At 40.6% G+C, this 17,432-nt stretch overlaps 1 long non-coding RNA gene across 1 annotated transcript in view; it reads right to left on the reverse strand.

Moving 5' to 3' along the window:
- Positions 1–7,956: 7,956 nt before the first annotated feature.
- Positions 7,957–17,432, reverse strand: part of LOC101902225 (uncharacterized) — a 31,525-nt gene continuing 22,049 nt past the window's right edge. Inside the window, exon 3 of the long non-coding RNA XR_236455.5 lies at positions 7,957–16,452. This is a non-coding gene — a long non-coding RNA (uncharacterized lncRNA). The remainder of the gene's footprint in view (positions 16,453–17,432) is intronic.

A 17,432-nucleotide genomic window follows, 5' to 3' on the forward strand; every position in this document is an offset into this window, starting at 1 on the left:
AAAAACACAAACTTTGAAAAAGGAATGTAGGAATTAACAATATTTGTCTTGAGTTTATCTGTTAAGTGAGTCACATCTAAGAAAAAGAATAACACATATAATTTGGCAATTTTTGATAAGGCCTTTTTATGAAACTTCCCAGACACTAAGAAAGATGATTCAAGTCAAGTGGTCTCTAATTTTAGCACTAAAAAAAAAAAAGAGAGAGAGAGAGAAAGTGAAGACTGAAGAATTTAGTCAATTCCTCAATCATTCAGTCATTAGAGATACAGGTGCATTAACAGCATGATAGCAAAAAGGTTTAGGAACCACTGAACTATTTTATTTTCTCATAGCAAGCTGGACTTTTCCCCTTAATAATTACAATGTGTGAATACATAGTTCAGTTCAGTTCAGTCACTCAGTTGTGTCCAACTCTTTCCAACCCCATGAACCGCAGCACGCCAGGTCTCTGTGTCCATCACCAACTCCGGGAGTCTACCCAAACCCATATCCATCGAGTCAGTGATGCCATCCAGCCATCTCATCCTCTGTTGTCCTCCCCTTCTCCTCCTGCCCCGAATCCCTCCCAGCATCAAGATGTTTTCCAATGAGTCAGCTCTTCGCACCAGGTGGCCAAAGTATTGGAGTTTCAGCTTCAGCATCAGTCCTTCCAATGAACACCCACCCAGGCCTGATCTCCTTTAGGATGAACTGGTTGGATCTCCTTGCAGTCCAAGGGACTCTCAAGAGTCTTCTCCAACACCACAGTTCAAAAGCATCAATTCTTCAGTGCTCAGCTTTCTTTATAGTCCAACTCTCACATCCATACATGACTACTGGAGAAACCATAGCCTTGACTAGATGGACCTTTGTTGGCAAAGTAATGTCTCTGCTTTTTAATATGCTGTCTAGGTTGGTCATAACTTGCCTTCCAAGGAGCAAGTGTCTTTTAATTTCATGGCTGCAGTCACCATCTGCAGTGATTTTGGAGCCCAAAATATAAAGTCAGCCACTGTTTCCCCATCTATTTGCCATGAAGTTATGGGACCAGATGCCATAATCTTAGTTTTCTGAATGCTGAGCTTTAAGCCAACTTTTTCACTCTCCTCTCTCACTTTCATCAAGAAGCTGTTTAGTACTTCTTCACTTTCTGCCATAAGGGGGGTTTCATCTGCATAATTATATGATTATTAGTGTCTGTTTCTCCTGCAACATCAAGTCTCATAGAAATAATAGTGAGCATATTATTTTTCCTCAGTGAATCTTTAAGTGAGAAGTTGAATGAACAAATACATTACTGTCTAGGTGGTATCTGCAGTCTGGGAGTTAGATGAGATTATCTGGAACATGTGAGCAAAGCAGAGGATGGAACCCTTGAAAAGAACAGTGTATTAACAATTCCGATTAGGACCACAACTGTGTCATTTGTTTTTGCACCTCTTTTCCTTTCCTCTTTTGTCCTGAGTAAGGAGCACAGTGTCTTGCACACAGGAAACATACAAGAGTAAAAATAACCCTGCTACACCAAACCAGTCTAAAATCCGAAATACCCAGCTGCTATTATGCTTGCATGCTAAGTTGTGTCCAACTCTATCCAACCCTATGAATTGCAGCCTGTCAGACTCCTTTGTCCATGGGATTCTCTGGGCAAGAATACTCAAATGGGTTGCCATGCCCTCCTCCAGGGGATCTTCCTGACCCAGGGATCAAACCCACGTCTGTTACATCTCCTGCGTTGGCAGGCAGGTTCATTACCACTAGCGCCATCTGGGAAGCACCGTGTTCTTTTCAGTGAAATACTTAACTCCAGAAGACTATAAACTGGGCAAGTCTCTTAAATTTTTGTGCCTCATGGCCTTTACCATCTTGTAGGAAAACATATAAAATATAGTCATTTCCATCACCCCTTTTCATGGAAGCTGTACATGATCCGTCCTCAGAACATGCCATTTATTTTTTTTAATCATTCAGTTTAATCATTTATGAGTATAGCATGCCATGTGTGATACATGTGGGTAAGAATATTTTTCCTCTAGTTCCCGTATCCTCCAATATCCTAAAGTTAGCTCCATTTTTTTTCTAGACTTCTACTGCCGATTTTCTAGAACTTTGCTGCTGCTGCTGCTAAGTCGCTTCAGTCGTGTCTGACTCTGCGACCCCGTAGATGGCAGCCCACCAGGCTCCCCCGTCCCTGGGATTCCCCAGACAAGAACACTGGATTGGGCTGCCATTTCCTTCTCCAATGCATGAAAGTGAAAAGTGAAAGTGAAGTCACTCAGTCGTGTCTGACTCAGCAACACCATGGACTGCACCTTCCAGGCTCCTCCGTCCATGGGATTCTCCAGGCAAGAGTACTGGAGTGGGTTGCCACCGCCTTCTCCAGAACTTTAGCATTAAATAAATTAACCTTGATGACTTGTTGGCATAGTCTCCTTTCTGGTTAACTGCATTTTTTGTCATGTTGGTTTCTTAGGTGCCACCAGGAGGCAGCACAAACTTGGTTTGTGATCTCACTCTATCTCACCCTTGATGCCTATACATCTGCAGTCATTCTGTCACTTCCTTAAGGTGAGAAGTCTTCTCTACTTAAGATGCAATTAAAACTGACCTCTTTTTCCCCAAAATATACATTGTTAATAAGGATGTGGTGTAACAAGTACCATCATATACTTGTGGTAGAAGTGTTAATTGAAGCAATTTGAAAACTATCCATCCAAAGCCTTCAAAGGGTGTATACCATTTACCCTGGCACTCCTCCTTCCCACAACCACTCTCCCACCCCTAGTCATTTCTCTTAAAGAAATTATTGTGACCCTGAGCAAAAATACAGCTACAGAGACAATGCATACGACTTTGCTTATAATAATGTGAACTAGAAGCAAAGTAAGGATTCAGCAATAAGAAATTCAGGAATTTGCAGCTGTTAAAAAACAACAGTGTTGAAATATTTTCCCAAAATGGTATATGTATAACCAGCTCTGTTACACTAGACAATTTTAATTACTACATAGAAAAGCACCATTTGCTTCCATTTCCCTAAATCTGCTCCCAGGTCCCAGAAACACCACTCTAAGACTTCCCACATAAGTCTTCCTTTTCCCCATCCTCCTTAGGAGCTCCCTGTCCTATTCCTTCTCCAGTGCCCAGGCTTCACCCTGTCATCACGGCCCCAGCACCCTTTCCTTTCAACCCAGCCCTTTGTCATTTGTCAACACAGCTTTCCTTCATTCTGACCTCCAGCTCCATCCTCATAGCTTTCATGTCCCTTTTCATAGTATTTCCTGAAACCTCCAATTCTGTTTCTTCTTCTAAATTCCAGCAGGTGACACTGAATTAAGCCTTTAAGGAAGAGGAGGATTTGGCAAGCCAAAGACCAAGGACAGTGGCTTGTCAGGATAATATAGACCAACGCAGAGAGGAGAAAAATAGCATGAAATGCACAGAGCCTAAACTCAGGGCGGTGATACACGGGGATAAATTAAGAAGCTTGTTCAGAGACATAGCCTAAGGGTAGCAGAAACCTGACTACAGAGGACAGAGCATGATATTTTATAGACAGTGAACCTCATCTTAGAATTGATGGATGAGCCAATTAAGTTTTAAGATGTGATGAAATCAAATCACAGATTGTTATGGAAAAATGAATTTGTGGGGAGGGGTTTTTTCAGTTACAGATGTGAGACATGTTAAGGACTTGAGCCAGAGCAGAGGTAGGAAACAGAGAGAAGATGGATCAGATTCAAGATTACTTAGAATGTCAAATTAACAGAACCTTGTGACTATGGACTCTAGACCTAAGGTAAGTTAGATAAGGACCAGAATCACATCTATCTTACTCACTGCTAATATCTTTTACACCTAGTACAGTGTATTGAACACAAATACTCAGTAGTTTCTAATGAAGGATTAATGTGTGAGAGAGCTAAACTGGCATTACTGTATATGTAGCAAACCCCCTTCTAAGAAGCCATCAATTTTAAGGCACACCATTGATTTCATAGTAGTCTTTTCTGAGGGTGGGTAGGTACTGGAAAGGTTAAAATGCAGAATGACTCTCCAGATCTTACAAACGAATAGATGAGTTTATTTCCCTTCCCTTGATGGGCTGGCCTTGTGGTTTGATTTGCTTTAGCCAACAGAGTTTGTGGTCAGAAGAGTTAAAATGAAAAGGAAATCTCTTCTAATTAAGCAATTAGCAAAAATTTAAATAATTGCTGATGCTACATCTGTGAAGTAATTGAAGATTCCTCAAAATAAAAGTGGAAACCATTAAAACAAATTTAATGATTATATAGAATTAAAACTGTTAGTGATGTAAACATGACTTAAAAGAAGAGGGGCATAGGTAAAAATAAAGTTGATATCTACTAAAAGAATTATTGCTTTTTCCATTTTTAAAGTATTTTATCCATTTTTAAATATTACTTCCCATTTACTGATATTACATAATATTAGACATATTCCCCATGCTGTACATCACTGAGCCTATAGTTTGTGCCTCCCACTCTCTCACTCCTGTATTAATCCCCCTCCACACTGATAACCACTAGTTTGTTCTGTATAAGTCTTCCCCTTTTTTGTAATATTCACTAGTTTGTTGCATTTTTTAGAATCCACATATAGTGATATCATTCAGTATTTGCCTTTTTGTCTGACACTTCATTTAGCAAAATGACCTCTGAGTCCATCCATGTTACTGCAAATGGCAGAATTTTATTCTTTTTTATGACCAAGTTGTATTCCATTTTACAAATATGTATCTTCTTTATCCATTAATCTGTTGGTAGACACTTGGGTTGCTTCCATACCTTGGCAGTTTAAAATAGTACTACTATCATTAAGAGAAGACTCTGCACATGGACATCAGCAGATGGTCAACACCGAAATCAGGTTGATTATATTCTTTGCAGCCAAAGATGGAGAAGCTCTATACAGTCAGCAAAAACAAGACTAGGAGCTGACTGTGGCTCAGATCATGAACTTCTTATTGCCAAATTCAGACTTAAATTGAAGAAAGTAGGGAAAACCATGAGACCATTCAGGTATGACCTAAATCAAATTCCTTATGATTACACAGTGGAAGTGAGAAATAGATTTAAGGGACTAGATCTGAAAAACAGAGTGCCTGATGAACTATGGATGGAGGTTCATGACATTGTACAGGAGACAGGGATCAAGACCATCCCCATGGAAAAGAAATGCAAAAGCAAAATGGCTGTCTGAGGAGGCCTTACAAATAATCTGTGAAAAGAGGAGAAGCAAAAAGCAAAGGAGAAAAGGAAAGATATAAGCATCTGAATGCAGAATTCCAAAAATAGCAAGGAGAGATAAGAAAGCCTTCCTCAGTGATCAATGCAAGGAAATACAGGAAAACAACAGAATGGGAAAGAATAGAGATCTCTTCAAGAAAATTAGAGATACCAAGGGAACATTTCATGCAAAGATGGGCTCAATAAAGGACAGAAATGGTATGGACCTAACAGAAGCAGAAGATATTGAGAAGAGGTGGCAAGAATACACAGAAGAACTGTACAAAAAAGATCTTCATGACCCAGATAATCACGATAGTATGATCATTCACCTAGAGGCAGACATCCTGGAATGTGAGGTCAAGTGGGCCTTAGGAAGCATCACTACAAACAAAGCTAGCAGAGGGGATGGAATTCCAGTGGAGCTATTTCAAATTCTGAAAGATGATGCTGTGAAAGTGATGCACTCAATATGTCAGCAAATTTAGAAAACTCAGCTGTGGCCATAGGACTGGAAAAGGTCAGTTTTCGTTCTAATCCCAAAGAAAGGCAATGCCAAAGAATGCTCAAATGACCGCACAATTGCACTCATCTCACACGCTAGTAAAGTAATGCTCAAAATTCTCCAAGCCAGGCTTCAGCAATACGTGAAATGTGAACTTCCAGATGTTCAAGCTGGTTTTAGAAAAGGCAGAGGAACCAGAGATCAAATTGCCAACATCCACTGGATCATCAAAAAAGCAAGAGAGTTCCAGAAAAAACATCTGTTTCTGCTTTGTCTATGCCAAAGCCTTTGACTGTGTGGATCACAATAAACTGTGGGAAATTCTTCAAGAGATGGGAATACCAGACCACCTGACCTGCCTCTTGAGAAACCTATATGCAGGTCAGAAACCAACAGTTACAACTGGACATGGAACGACAGACTGGTTCCAAATAGGAAAAGGAGTACGTCAAGGCTGTAATATTGTCACCCTGCTTATTTAAGGTATATGCAGAGTACATCATGAGAAACGCTGGGCTGGAAGAAGCACAAGCTGGAATCAAGATGTCCAGGAGAAATATCAATAACCTCAGATATGCAGATGACACCACCTTTATGGCAGAAAGTGAAGAGGAACTCAAAAGCCTCTTGATGAAAGTGACAGTGGAGAGTGAAAAAGTTGGCTTAAAGCTCAACATTCAGAAAACGAAGATCATGGCATCTGGTCCCATCACTTCATGGCAAATAGATGGGCAAACAGTGGAAACAGTGGCTGACTTTATTTTTTGGGGCTCCAAAATCACTGCAGATGGTGATTGCAGCCATGAACTTAAAAGATGCTTACTCCTTGGAAGCAAAGTTATGACCAACCTAGACAGCATATTAAAAAGCCAGAGACATTACTTTGTCAACAAAGGTCTGTCTAGTCAAGGCTATGGTTTTTCCAGTGGTTATGTGTGGATGTGAGAGTTGGACTGTGAAGAAAGCTGAGCACAGAAGAATTGATGCTTTTGAACTGTGGTGTTGGAGAAGACTCTTGAAGGTCCCTTGGACTGCAAGGAGATCCAACCAGTCCATCCTAAAGGAGATCAGTCCTGGGTGTTCTTTCTAAGGACTGATGCTAAAGCTGAAACTCCAGTACTTTGGCCACCTCATGCGAAGAGTTGACTCACTGGAAAAGACTCTGATGCTAGGAGGGATTGGGGCCAGGAGGAGAAGGGGATGACAGAGAATGAGATGGCTTGATGGCGTCACCAACTCATTGGACGTGAGTTTGGGTGAACTCCGGGAGTTGGTGATGGACAGGGAGGCCTGGCATGCTGCGATTCATGGGGTCACAAAGAGTCAGACACAACTGAGCGACTGAACTGAACTATGAACATCAGGTGTGATACAGGGTGCATGTATCTTTTGAATCAGCGTTTGTGTTTTTTTCAAATATATAACTTGGAGTGCAATTGCTGGGTCATGATAGTTCTACTTTTAGTTTTTTGAAACCTCTCCATTCTGTTTTTTACAGTGGCTGCACTAATTTACATTCCCACCAATAGTGTAAGAGGGTTCCCTTTTCTCCATTTCATCACGAACATTTGTTACTGGATGTTTTTCGGGGTTTTTTTTGTTTTGTTTTTATGATAGCCATTCTGATAGGTATGAGGTGATATCTCCCTGTGGTTTTGATTTGCATTTCCTGATGGTTAGTGATGTTGAACATTTTTTCATGTGTTGTTGGCCATCTGCATTCCCTCTTTGGAAAAAATGTCTATTCAGTTTTTCTGCTCATTTTTTGATTGGGTTGTTTGGTTTTATTTCAATATTGAATTGCTGTTTACATATGTCAGATATGGTGTTCCTAGCATGAGGTAGGGCCAGCAAACACTTACTGAATGAATGAAAATGCTTCTACTTGCTTGAAAATATTCCCAGATCTCTCCAGTCAGAATGATTTCTTCCTCTCAAATTTATATCCTCTCAAAATATTTAACATCTTTTTTCTTTCAGATACTTGTGTTTATGTCTCATTTTCCACTACCACTTTTTAAGTTTTTTAAGAGCAAGATCAGATCAGATCAGATCAGATCAGTCGCTCAGTCGTGTCCGACTCTTTGCGACCCCATGAATCCCAGCACGCCACGCCTCCCTGTCCATCACCAACTCCCGGAGTTCACCCAGACTCACGTCCATCGAGTCAGTGATGCCATCCAGCCATCTCATCCTCTGTCATCCCCTTCTCCTCCTGCCCCCAATCCCTCCCAGCATCAGAGTCTTTTCCAATGAGTCAACTCTTCGCATGAGGTGGCCAAAGTACTGGAGTTTCAGCTTTAGCATCATTCCTTCCAAAGAAATCCCAGGGCTGATCTCCTTCAGAATGGACTGGTTGGATCTCCTTGCAGTCCAAGGGACTCTCAAGAGTCTTCTCCAACACCACCATTCAAAAGCATCAATTCCTCAGCACTCAGCCTTCTTCACAGTCCAACTCTCACATCCATACATGACCACAGGAAAAACCATAGCCTTGACTAGACAGACCTTTGTTGGCAAAGTAATGTCTCTGCTTTTGAATATGCTATCTAGGTTGGTCATAACTTTCCTTCCAAGGAGTAAGTGTCTTTAATTTCATGGCTGCAGTCACCATCTGCAGTGATTTTGGAGCCCAGAAAAATAAAGTCTGACACTGTTTCCACTGCTTCCCCATCTATTTGCCATGAAGTGATGGGACCGGATGCCATGATCTTCGTTTTCTGAATGTTGAGCTTTAAGAGCAAGAACTATTCCCTTTTTGTAATTTATTACAGAGTGATAGAAAATGGAAAAGGAAAAAATGTCTTAAAGCTAAAATTAATTCATTTATACACTTTTCTAAGTTTAGAAGAATTGTATTGACCTTAAACTATGCAACTTCAAACCACTTAAAATGAATTCTGCTTCTATGTATTAAGTTAGTTGGTAGCAAAGGAATGGATATTAATATGCCATGCCATACTACCTACAGGGATGGTATGCTAATTTGCTCAGCTATATCTCATCAAACACCAGTGAACAGAGACAGCTGCCAGACTTTTTCTAGGTCATTTTTTCTGTTTGTAAACAGAAAGTGTACAATAATTAATGAGATGTAACCATTTGCAAACTGGATTTACGCAGAATAAAAGAATTTTTTTAAAGAGGAGAGACATTAATGCAACTCTTAAGTGCTTAATGACCCCATTAATTGTCAAATAAGTAATTGGAGAAATTAAACAGAAGAGGCAATGGCCTTGGAGCCATTAATCTATTCTGGGAGTACTGCTCATATTTACCAGGTGATATTCCTCTGAATTAAGAGCTGAGAGTCAATTCCTTTCACATAATAGTTCTTGAATGTTCTCAGTCATTAGAATCACTTGGAAAGCTTTTGAACAACACAGATTTCTGGATTATCTTCAGACTTCCTTAATCAGAATCTTAGGGATGGGACTCAGGTATATGAATTGTTAAAAAGAGGAACAGGTGATTCTTTTGATTTTTTGATAAAAAGCTACCCAGGTTTGGACATCCTTGCTTCAGAATAGAGTTTCTCGGTCCTACAACTATTGACATTTGGGGATGACTAGTTGTTCTGGAGGCTGCCCTGTGCATTATAGGATGTTTGGCAGCATCCCTGGCCTCTACCCACTAGATACAGAAGCACCCTTCCTTCCCCAAGTTGAGAAAATCAAAGTGTCTTCACACATTGCCAGATTTCTTTGAGAGGGGATTAAATTGCCACCATTTAGGACCTCTGCTTCACAACAACCCTTTCTGCAACTTTATGCAATGAGGGAAATGCCCAGCGTAGTAGCCACAAGTCACATGTGCGTATTGAGCACTTGCAGAGTGGCTAGTACAACTGAGGACATGACTGTTAAATATTATTTTGTTTTGATTAACTTAATTGCTAAAGCCATATAGAACCAGTGGCCATTATATTTCTCATATATCTTTATAGGAATCAGATATGACTCTAGATCTACACAGCTTCTCCTGAAGTACTTCTAAGACTTGCCATGTAGAAATAATTTACAGGAATTGAAAATCTATCTACCTTGCTGTTTGAATCTAAAAAAAGAAAAAAAATCTTGGGATGTTAGGACTACTGGAAAGTTTACTTGTAGTTTTGCTTTCTGTGTTGCCCACGAAGTATTTTTTGTTACTGCCCTTGATATCCAGATGATATCAGACTTAGAGAGCAGTCTGGCTTGAGGATAGCCTCTTTCAGAGTCAACCTTGATCTCCTTTTATGGCCAGTCCTTCACATTTTCTTAGGAAAAAAAGCCCAGTGTTTTCTGGTTTTCTCAATTCCTAACAGGTTAAACATAGAATTACAATAGAGACCCAGCAATTCTACTCGTAGATGTATAACCGAGAGTTGAAAACATATGTCCATGCAAATACTTGAGTATGAATGTTCATGTTCAAGAGAAGACTCTTGAGAGTCCCTTGGACTGCAAGGAGATCCATCAAATCAATCCTAAAGGAAATCAGTCCTGAATATTCATTGGAAGGACTGACACTGAAGCTGAAACTCCAATACTTCGGCCACCTGATATAAAGAACTGACTCATTGGAAAAGACCCTTATGCTGGAAGGTTTGAATGCAGAAGGAGAAGGGGACGACAGAAGATGAGATGGTTGTATGGCATCACCAACTTGATGGACATGAGTTTGAGCAAGCTCTGGGAGTTGATGATTGACAGGGAAGCCTGGCGTGCTGCAGTCCATGGGGTCGCAAAGAGTCAGACCAACTGAACAACTGAACTGAACTGAGCTGAATTTTTTCCATTTTTATTGAGGTGTAATTAACGTGTGTGTGTGTGTGTGTGTGTATGTTAGGCACTCAGTCATGTCCAACTCTTTGTGCCCCCGTAGACTGTAGCCCACCAGACTCCTCTGTCCATGGAATTCTCCAGGCAAGAATACTGGAGTGGGTAGCCATTCCCTTCTTCAGGGGATATTCCTGACCCAGGGACTGAACCCAGGTCTCCTGCATTGCAGGCAGATTCTTTACCATCTGAACCACCAGGGAAGCCCATAATTAACGTACTGCATTGTATAAGTTAAAGGTACACAGCATAATGATTTGACTTACATGCATTGTGAAGTGATTACCGCAATAGTTAACATGCATCATCTCATACAGATACCAAAGACAAGAAAAAGAGGAAGAAAAAGTTTTTCCTTATGATGAGAACTCTTAGGTGTCATTCTCTTAACTTTCATACATATCATGTAGCAATGTAACTATCATCATCATGTTTTAAATTACATCCCTAGTATTTATTTATCTTATAACTGGAAGTTTGTACCTTTTGACCACCTTCATCCAATCTCCCCCAACCCCACCTCTGGAAACCACAAATCTGACCTCTTTTTCTATGAGTTTGTTTGATTTTTTAGTTTCTACATATAAGTTGGATCATATGGTATTTGTATTTGTCTGCCTTATTTCACTTAGCATAATGTTCTCAAAGTCCATTTATGTTGTTACTATTGGTAGGATTTCCTCTTTTTTAAGGTTGAATGATATTCCACTGTATATGTGTGTGTGTATATATATATATATATCACATCTTCTTTATCTGTTGATAGATACTTAGTCATCTGTTGATAGATACTTACATTGTCCCCATGTCTTAGCTATAGTGCTGCATAGCCACATTATTCATAGTAGCCAAACAGTGGAAATAATCTAAATGTCCAACCAATGATAACTCAATAAAACATAGAGTATTATACAAGGGAACTTTTTTGGCAATAACAAAGAATGAGCCCTTGTTATATGCCACAACAAGATGAACCTTGAAAACACTGTGATAAATTAAAGAAGCCAGTCACAAAATATCATAATATTATATAATTCTATTTATATGAAATGTCTATAATAGGCAGATCAATTGAGACAGAAAGTAGATTAGTGGTTTCTTAGGTCTGGGCGTGAAATAGGGACATTTGGTGGTGATGGCTAAGAGATACTGGGTTTCTTTCTGGTGTGATGAAAATATTCTAAAATTAAATTGTGATGACCACACAATTATGTGATTATGCTAAAAATTATTAAATCATATTCTTTAATTGGGTGAATTGTATAGTATGTGAATTACATCTCAACAGAACTGTTAAAAACTGTTCAATTTACTACATTAGCAGGTCTGATGAGAAAATCTGCATGATCCTATCAGTTGGTGCATATTTATTTATCTATAAACTGGAAGTGGCTTTAGATAATGTTACTGTCTTAACTCCAAAAGAGTCTCTCCACTGGCTACCACCACTCTCATTTCCAAGATAATAGAAGTGATCCTGCATTGTGTCCAAACTCAGGGTAAAATCCTAGAGTGTGGCCCTTACTGAACAACAAATCATGCCTCTCTTAAGAAACCCACTATAAGACATCCAGAGGATACGCTTGGCATAACCCCAGCCTGCAGTTTGTCTTTCTGAGCTTATTTTCCCTCTTGAGTCCAGAGCAATAATGGACCTATGAATATTTCCAGTGAGAAAAGAAAGAAGGATAAGAAGTTTCTAATACACAACTGAGTTTTTTCATGATTAGGCTAGTCAGACCCTGTCCTGGATATAAACTAACTAACCCATGAAAGATAAACAGTTTTACCAGGCAGTTAGAAGATGACATTCAAGAACTTCCCTGGTGGTCCAGTGGTTAAGATTGCATGCTCCCAATGCCAGGGGCCTGGGTTCAATCCCTGGTTAGGGAACCAGATCCCATGTGCCACAACTAACAGTTCACATGAGACAACTAAAGACTGAAAGATCCCATTAGCCACAACTAAGACTTAGCAAAGCCAAATAAGTAAATAAATATCAAAAAAAAAAAAAAAGAAAATGACAGCATACACTTTTACGGCCTTGATCTCTCCAAGCAGCCAGATAGAGCCCATTCTACAACTTTCAGCTCATCCAACTCAGATAACTTTACAGGAAATGTAAATGTTTCTCTGTGCATGCATGCTATCTTTTAGTCATGTCCAACTCTTTGAGACCCCATGGACTGTAGCCTGCCAGACTCCTCTACCATGGGATTCTCTAGGCAGGAGTATGGAGTAGGTTGCCATGCCATGGAAAGAAATAGAGGAAAATAAAAGAACAGGAAAAACTAGAGATCTCTTCAGGAAAATTAGACGAAGGGAACACTTCATGCAAAGATGAGCACAACAAAGGACAGAAAGGTGTGGACCTAACAAAAGCAGAAGATATTAAGAAGAGGTGGCAAGAATACACAGAGAACTATACAAAAAAGATCTTAATGACTCGGATAACCATGATGGTGTGGTCACTCACCTAGAGCCAGACGTCTTGGAGTGCGAGGTCAAGTGGGCCTTAGGAAGCATCACTACAAACAAAGCTAGTGGAGGTGATGGAATTCCGGTTGAGCTATTTCAAATCCTAAAAGATGATGCTATGCAAGTGCTGCCCTCAAGAGACCAGCAAATTTGGAAAACTCAGCAGTGGCCACAGGACTGGAAAAGTCAGCTTTCATTCCAATATCAAAGAAAAGGAATGCCAAAGAATGTTCCAGCTATGGCACAAGTGCACTCATCTCACACGCTAGCAAAGTCATGTTCAAAATCCTCCGAGGTAGGCTTCAACAGTACGTGAACCGAGAACTTCCAGATGTTCAAGCTGCATTTAGAAAAGGGAAAGGAACCAGAGATCAAACTATGAACATCCATTGGATCATAGAAAAAGCAAGAGAATTCCAGAAAAACATTTACTTCTGCTTCATTGACTATGCTAAAGCTTTTAACTGTGTGAATCACAACAGACGGTGAGAAATTCTTCAAGAGATGGGAATACCAGACTACCTTACCTGCCTCCTGAGAAATCTGTATGCAATTCAAGAAGCAACAGTTAGAACCAGACATGGAACAACAGACTGGTTCCAGACTGGAAAAGGAGTATGTCAAGGCTGTATACTGTCACCCTGCTTACTTAATTTATATGCAGAGTACATCATGTGAAATACTGGGCTGTATGAAACACAAGCTGGACTCAAGATTGCAAGGGAGAAATATCAACAACCTCAGATATGTAGATGACACCACCCTTATGGCAGAAGGCTTCCCTGGTGGCTCAGACAGTAAAGCGTCTGCCTACAATGTGGGAGACCCGGGTTCAATCCCTGGATTAGGAAGTTCCCCTGGAGAAGGAAATGGCAACCCAGTCCAGTATTCTTGCCTGGAAAATCCCATGGACTGAGGAGCCTGGTAGGCTACAGTCCATGGGGTCGCAAAGAGTCAGACACGACTGAGCCACTTCACTTCACTTTATGGCAGAAAGTAAAGAGGAACTAAAGAGTTCCTCTCTTGATGAGGAGAGTGAAAAAGCTAGCTTAAAACTCAACATTCAAAAAACAAAGATCATGGCATCTGGTTCTCTCATTTGATGGCAAATAGATGGAGAACCAGTGGAAACAGTGACAGACTTTATACTCTTGGGCTCCAAAATCACTGCAGATGGTGACTGCATCCATGAAATTAAAAGATGCTTGCTCCTTGGAAGAAAAGCTATGACTAACCTAGACAGTGTATTAAGGAACAGAGACATCACCTTGCCAACAAAGGTCTGTATAGTGAAAGCTGTGGTTTTTCCAGCAGTCAAGTGTGGATGTGAGAGTTGAACCATAAAGAAAGCTGAGCACTGAAGAACTGATGCTTTCAAACTGTGGTATTGGAGACAACTCCTGGGAGTCCCTTGGACAGCAAGGAGATCAAACCAGTCAAACCTAAAGGAGATCAATCCTGCATATTCATTGGAAGGACTGATGCTGAAGCTGAAGCTCCAGTACTTTGGCCACCTGATGCGAAAAGCCCACTAATTGGAAAAGACCCTGATGCTGGGAAAGATTGAAGGCAGGAGGAGAAGGGAATGTCAGAGGACAAGATGGTTGGATGGCATTACCAATTCAATGCACATGAGTTTGAGCAAGCGCTGGGAGTTGGTGAAGAACAGGGAAGCCCTACGTACTATAGTCCATGAGGCTGCAGAGTCAGATGCTACTGAACAACAATAACAATATTTAAAAAACATTTTTTTATTTATTTGGCTACACTGGGTCTGCCTTGCTACACACAGGCTTTTTGTACTTCTGATTCCTGGGCTTCTCCTTGTGGTAGCCTCTCTTGTTATGGAGCACAGGCTCTAGAAACACAGGCTTCAGTAGTTGTAACAGATGAGCTTAGTTCTCTTGAGACATGCGGAATCTTCCCAGAATATGGACTGAACCCATGTCCCCTACGTTGGCAAGCAGATTCTTAATCACTGGGCCTCCAGGGAAGTCCCAAGCTTTTTATTTTATCTCCTTTTCCCACTAGACAAGGAACTTCTCAAGAACTATAGTATTGTTGGCATTTTTGTGGTTTTCCATTTTCGAGGGCCTCTTATCAGAGTTACTTAGGTAGACATACTTTCCAACCTATGATGGGTAGTGTTTCATTTTCAGGAGTTCTATAGGCCAGTTGGCTCCTTCCCAAGATTGGGTAATCCAGAGGTTAACACCATACCAGGACTCTGTCGTAAGACCTTGTGGTAAAGTCAGATTGTCATACTTATTACTGAGTTTCACTCATATCTGGCCTGGGTTCCAAAATGGATGCCTTTTACAGGACTGCTCATTAGAGTGAGTTTAGTGCCACTCCAGTATTCTTGCCTGGAAAATCCATGGGCGGAGGAGCCTGGTGGGCTGCAGTCCATGGGGTCGCTAAGAGTCAGACACAACTGAGCGACTTCACTTTCACTTTTCACTTTCATGCGTTGGAGAAGGAAATGGCAACCCACTCCAGTGTTCTTGCCTGGAGAATCCCAGGGACGGGGGAGCCTGGTGGGCTTCCATCTATGGGGTCACACAGAGTCGGACACGAATGAAGTGACTTAGCAGCAGTATCATTGCATAGGGTTCATGTCAAATGTTTTTCAGATAACATTGTCACATGGACTTTGGACGTTAGAAGTACATTCTTCCAGTTAGGCACCCGGGTGTGTTTTACTTGTTATTTCAGCCATATTCATGGGAGATGCTTAGGAAACAAATTGCTCAGTGACACCCATAGGACATGAAAAAATTTAAGTACCTCCCTATTGCCTGTCTTCATGGAAGAGGTGGATGGGAAAGTGTAATATAGCCTTTAAAGATTCAAATTTACATCCCAGTTCATGTACCCAGCTCGCCAACATGGAATCAGAAGTTTTGTCTTCGTCCTTGTGTGTTTAAGACCATCAAACCTAACCCCTGGATCTTGTCGTCTTTTGTTTGTTTGTTTGAACCCATTCTCTTTCTCTGAGTGAAACTCTTCAATTGAAACATTACAGTGGACTGTCTGGATAAGGAGCATGTTTTCACCAAATCTTTGGGTTATGATCTTTTCATTTACAATAGACAAATTTTAGATCTTTCATTTACAATAGTTTCTTTTTTCTGGGCTGTGTCAGTGTAGGCACTATGTCAGTTTGAAAAAAGAACAATAAATTCCATGAACGCCCCTACACAGCACTGTGTGAGCCATCTCTGTCTCCAGAGTTATAGGAACTTGTCCTGCCTCTGCTGCCGAGGCTCCTGGGATTAGAGACCAGCAGACAATCACGCACCACTCTGTATTTCAGGCAATACACATAGATGGACTTTGGAGTGAAGAAATCATATTTGTTGAAACCTTTGCCCAGAGTTATAAATCTGTGTGCCGCGTGGCAGGGATGTCTCTGAGTCTGGAACAAAGAACAAAGAGCATTTTAGTTAGTCACACTGAGGAAAACACAGAAGCAGCAGAAATCACAGGAGTATTAATAACAGTAAGGTACCCAGCCCCCTCTCCTCCTGAAGGAGCACCTGCCTTTTATTCAACTCCTCAAGTGGATTTCTGAAGCATTCCGGTTCCAGATCTGGACTTTCAAAACAATAAAACTAATTTTGGAATCATGCCCCAGGCCTTGGCGATCCATTTTTAATTATGAGTTTAGAGCTTTCAAGGAATCATAAAACCTCAAGGTGGCCCCAAACCTGGAAGTTAGTGTTTCCTGTCATCATTGGGTTCGGGGGTGCCCTACAATCCACAGTAAGCCTCTCAGAGGCCCAGTAAGCCCCACAACATTCGGTGGGATCCTTTAAAGCACATGATTCAGAAATATAATTATTTTTTCTTTGTAGAAACATTCTAAATTATGTAAAAGTATTAAAACATTTTCATAATTCCATAACAGCACATTTTGTTCACCATCCTCTTTTGTGATTAAGCTTATAATTGATGTGTTAAATCTTACAGAATAAAAAAGAAAAACGTGTATTTCTACTTTTGATGCTTAAATCCTGAATGCTGCCACTTATTCCAGTAAAACATCAAAGCATGCTTGGACAGGGACCTTGTTGGAGATAGCAGTATTTTACAATAGGGTGTAAAAAATTGCAAAATCAAGCCAGCTCCATGAGAATGTGCACAGCATGACGTTCTCTGTGAAGATCCTAACAGGGCCAGAAAATCCTGCACTCGTAATTGCCTAAATTCCACTGTCATCACTTGCCAGGCACAGTCCATAATCAGTGGAAGGATTCCAGAGGTGTGTGATATGACCCCTGAGTTCTTATCACAGACACTAAAATTCAGACAATTAAATCTGAAAGAAGGCAATCTAGAGTAGGTGAAAACAGAGTGATTGACGTGTGTGGATTTGTGTTGATCTTGCGCTGATTA

The sequence above is a fragment of the Bos taurus genome, chromosome 11 (genome assembly GCF_002263795.3).
Source record: "Bos taurus isolate L1 Dominette 01449 registration number 42190680 breed Hereford chromosome 11, ARS-UCD2.0, whole genome shotgun sequence".
NCBI lineage: Eukaryota > Metazoa > Chordata > Mammalia > Artiodactyla > Bovidae > Bos > Bos taurus.